We start from the raw sequence: 5299 nt of genomic DNA, 5'->3' as shown, positions 1-5299 counted from the left end.
CCCGGGCGGGCGGCGGCGTGCGCGCGCCGCATCAACCGCGGCGGGGAGGACAGGGAGGCATGGCCGGAGCTGCGGCCAGTCGGCCCGCGGCCTCCCCCGCCCCCGCCGGGCAGGAGCGCTCCCCGCGGCCCCCTTCCGGCTGCGGAGGGCAGTTCTGGCGCGGCTCTGCGCGGCCGGGCGCAGGTCTCTCACGGCTCGCGGGCCCCGGGCGGCTCAGGCACATCCACCTCCGAGGCCGTGCTCCCGCAGCCCCCTTCCAAGAACCAGTTTTTAAAAATCCTCTCGGGAGGGCTCTCCGCGTCTCTCAGAAAAGCGAGCCGGGGCGGCGAGAAGCGCCGACGGGCCAGACGACTGGCGCGGTGTGCTCAGACGAGAGTTCTGGGGTTCAGATCGCTCCTCGCAGGGAAAGGAGGAAGGGGTGGCGGCCTCCCGGCCAGTGAAAATCCACGTCACGGGCGTTCGAGACCGCGCGGCGTCCGGGACGGGGCTCGAATCAGCGTCGTCGGGCGGGTCCCCGAGCGCGCAGGCCCCGGCGGGACTCCGGGGCACGCGCCTACAACCTCGAGGTCGCCGCTGCCGGGTGGGGGGTGAGGTGGGGTTCGTTGTTTTTTTGTTTTTTACCGTTGGTGCGGAGGTAAAGAAAGGAGCGAAGTTTGGCGGTCCTCCTCAGGGCAGGCGTCGTCCCTTGTCCCCCGCGCAGGCGGAGGCACTTTCCCGATCCCGCACTCTGGGCAGGTGGGGGCAGAACGTCTACGGGAACTCCGGTCCTCGCAGGTCAGCGTCTGCCCGGCAGCGCTCACTCCCAGTCCTCCGACCCCCGGCTCCACGGCAGGAATCCCTGCGCCAGATGATCAGAGATAGAAACGCGTGAATTTCCCTTTCTTCCTGGCACTAGGACGCGCCGCGCGCCCGCCGCCGGGCAGAGAGGAGCGGGGCGGGCCACTTGCCAGCTCGCCCGCTGCCCGCTGCCATGTGCTCCCTGTTGCTGCTCCCAGTGATTGACAGGCCGGCGCACAGGCGGCGTGTCAGCAATGAACCAAAGTAACATGCAGCCCTGCACGTTTTTGCCGTAGTGTTTGTGCCCTTGGAATGCCTAGGAGTTCAAACAACGTTCAAGCAACGCCTCTGCGCATTGGAAATCAATACACAGAGACGGGAAATTCAGGTTTTACACCAGTGCGTCGCTCGGGATCCGGTCGCCAACAATGCCTAAACAAACACGCACTTGGTCCACACACCGAGGAGCCAGACCCTTTTCAGCATAAATGGGCCCTGTGTTTCGCACATTCGATTGTTTCAGACTTTAAACTTGTTACTGGTTTGTTACGAGAAAAAAAAGGTGAAAGGGACCCTGGTTTTTCTTTTAGCAATAACATTTGCTTTAAGAGCATTCGTTTTAGCGATGGGAATGCTACTGGTGTTTTGAAATGCAACCAGTAATCTTAGCTCTACAGCGAGTTCAAAGAAATGTTCAGTTCCTTGCAAAAGCCAACATTTCTCACCTTATCTTTCCTAAAATGTCTACGGAATGAAAGGAAGGAAACAGTTCTTACCTAATGCAAAGATTGGAAATTGCTTTTCAGGCACATTTACAGCGACTGTAGCTGTTCCTTATCCAGGGCAGGGAGCTCTGCTGCTATCACTCTGCAAACCACAGCGTGCTTAACAGAGCGCTCCCACTCCGGCTCCGCAGAATTTCAGCTCCTCGCCTCCACCTCCACCTCCACTCCAGGACACGCCTCCAGTGATATCATGTGTCAATCACGCGGGCTGCCGGAAAACCTGGAACAGGACTTCCTCAACTGAGGTCTCCTCTTTCGTTTCTGTGTACTAACTTGGAAATGTTGCCCTATAGACTCGTGCAATAAACATCCTTTAATCTTCGGGATTGCCTCTAAAAATTCTGCAAATACAGTTTGTCATAAAGAAAACATTCTAATTTAGTTATCAATTTTTAGTTATTGACCTCAATTAAAAGGATTGGTGGACTTGGAAAAGAATTGTGAATAAAAGATGAAACAAATTATATGCCAAACCATCACTTCTGATCCACTAGAAGGAAAATGTATATTCATGTAAAAGGATATTTACACAACAGTATAGTTCCTATTACAACATTACTAGTACATATAGTTCAGAATATGTGAAATCTGCAACTTCAAAAGTGGCACTCCTTGGAAATGTCATAAATGTCAGATTTCCTGCTGTAGGTTTTTAAACAATTGGTTTGGGATATAGTTTCTCCAAACCAATCACATGAAAAAATCCAAAATTTATTCATTTTTTGTAATATATTTGTATAATTTTCCCCAAAAAGCCCAACCTGTTTACCATCAAAAATGAGCTAAAAGGCAATTCATTAAAATAGAAAAATTTACTAAGAGGTTTTATAACTTTTAATAACACGTGATATGTCACTGAAAGACACTACCTTAATAACTAGGAAACTTGCTTTTTGTTTTCTTACAAACTATGAGACTGCAGACATTTATCAGCAAAATCATGTCATTTGTGCTGCAGTGAGGATAATAGATGTGGAATTTAAGGTTCTTTAGAGTTTAAAAGATACCCCCAAACTGAAAACATATCGTTAGTAAAAAGTAAATATTTTTTTCAAGTACTACATATCAGAAGTAGCTTAAAGTCTTTGGCAAAATGAAGCAAACAAAAACACAACTCTAAAATCTAAATCTAAATCATACATAAATATGTAATTTTTTAAAAAACTCCTTTCCAATATAGATATACATATCTGAGTACTTTCAAAAATTAAAGTCGTGTTTGAAATTGCCTTTGAGGAAACTAGGGCATTATTAAGAAGATGAAAAACAACAAATATCACTAAAAAATAATATAAAACAAGAATGAAGCCAAGAAACTACATATTTATGCTTAATATTAGGAATTTATTGAAATAGGCTATTTAAAAGTATACAATTGATTTTACTGTATATGTTTTCTATTTTTCATAGATTTCATGAGATTTGGTGATGAATAAACTTTTACCCATGATGGACAGGGTCTTTTTGTGAATATATTTGGAATAGTCAAATCAAAAATAGAAGGCACCTCAACCGGCTAAGGCGCCAGCCACGTACACCTAAGGTGGCAGGTTCGAATCCCCAGCCCGGACCTGCCAAACAACAATGACGGCTGCAACCAAAAAATAGCCGGGCGTTGTGGCGGGCGCCTGTGGTCCCAGCTACTTGGGAGGCAGAGGCAGGAGACTCGCTTGAGCCCAGGAGTTGGAAGTTGCTGTGAGCTGTAATGCCACAGCACTCTGCCCAGGGGGACAGCTTGAGGCTCTGTCTCAAAAAAAAAAAAATAGAAGGCACTTCAGGGTATCTTATTTTGTTCTTCAAAACTGTCACCTTAACTATTATTACAATTTTGGGATGAAAGGTTAGTTCACCAATAGATAAAACCAGGAGAGGGAGCACTGAACATTCTATTTTCATAAATCCAGCAAAAATATATTTGAAGGATTTCTATTACAAATACACTTCAAAGTATTTCAACCAGAGATGTCTGAAAACAATTTTCATGAGATTAAGTATTTAAAATTACAATAATAAATAAAACCCATAGGATTTTATCTGAAACACCAGCATTATGGGTCATGTTCTATTAAGAAATCAAATATACTGTACAAGTTGATCAATAACCCTTTACATCATTTAACACTAAAATGCATACATATGTCTTTCTTTAAATATTACAAATAAATGTAAGCATAAGCCTTGTCACCTTATATCTAAAAAATATTTAATGAAATCTGCCTCTCCTTTTGATTGCCTACAACTGTAAGACTTTGTAGAAATTCTAAATTTTTAGCTTAAAATATACATTATTCTTGATTGAGTAAATGTAATTAGCATGTACTGTAGCTAGAAATGGATAATTGGAGTACGAAATTTTTCTAAAAAGGAAAAACAATGTAAAATACCAATGGAAAACTCTTGTAATAAATGTTATTTTTACAGTATTAGATATGTATAAATAAAGTGGAATGGAAAGTGACTTGTTCTTTATTTTCATGTAAAGATAAGATTAGCCATCTTTTCTGCTGATTTTATTTAAAAAAAGAACAAAGTGAATTGAACAAAATTTGGTAACTCCTGACAACTGCTAGTGATGGAAAAAATTAAAAAGTGGAGTACTAGGAGGTTTAGTTTACTCATTTTACCTACTTTATTTGCCAAAATAAAAATAGAAGAATCATAATGTGTTCCAAACTTTCGAAAAATAATACCTTATTAATTCTTCCGATGTTTCTGTGAAGTCAGGATAATAAATGATGTACTATCGTCTTTTACCTCGTTGAGAAACAAACACACAAAACTGAATAATCACAGAAGTTGACGAGTTAGCCTGTAAGAATCTAATAAATCAATGAAGACCAGTAATGGAAACTAAGTTCTCTTTACTTTCCTTTTAGGGCAATAGTCACTATATTACTATACTTCCCAAGAAAAGTTGGCAAGGATAGGCCATTTTATTTTCGGTTTCCTTTTGTAAACAATCTTTGTCGTTGACAGAAATAGACCAACCTATTCTGTAAATTTTCCATAAACATTCCCTTCATTTTCATAAGCATAATTCTCATCCTTCTGCCCTAAAAAGTACTAATGTTCTGTATTGGTCTCAAATTCTGGAAGTGGGCAAAGGAAGCAATACATTGAGTAAGTTACACGGAATGATTTGTAGAGTGCCTGTCAGCTCTGTAATTCTACAACTAATCATATGTGTACTTTGTCACAAGAGATTGTTTTTCCGCTGGCTGTAAGAAAAGAAAGAAATGCACGTGGAAGTGTTCTAAGTTGATGCCCTTCATCTCTTAAGTACCGTATTCCTTTACAAAGAATAAAAGTGACAAGAGTTCAGATAAACTGCATCACTACTATATATCAAAGATTTTACTAATTAAATCCACATGGTAAGGTTATTTAAGGAAACATCTTTGTCCTAGTACAAAACAGTCTTCATTTCTTATCTAGCCAATTGCAAAATAAATCCTGTCTTCTTTCCTCTCCCAGTGATGTTAAATGTTCCCCTCTGAGCCTTGACTTATTCTTCATGTGCATGAACCATCTCTTCTGCCAACTCAGTTTGCGAAACAAGGAGTGGAATGGTGCTTATAATGATTACCTGGGATCGCCTTTCATTCTGGTCAGCAAGAGTTATTAATCTCTCATTCCCTTAACTACCTAATGCTATCTTCATCTTCAGAGACAAGCACATAAGAAGCTACATTAATTTAAGACTATAACTGCCTCCCAAAGATAGAACAATAAGAAAA

The sequence above is a fragment of the Otolemur garnettii genome, unplaced genomic scaffold (genome assembly GCF_000181295.1).
Source record: "Otolemur garnettii isolate 467f Iridium unplaced genomic scaffold, OtoGar3 scaffold00093, whole genome shotgun sequence".
Lineage (NCBI taxonomy): Eukaryota > Metazoa > Chordata > Mammalia > Primates > Galagidae > Otolemur > Otolemur garnettii.
Note: the sequence above shows the minus strand (reverse complement) of the source record.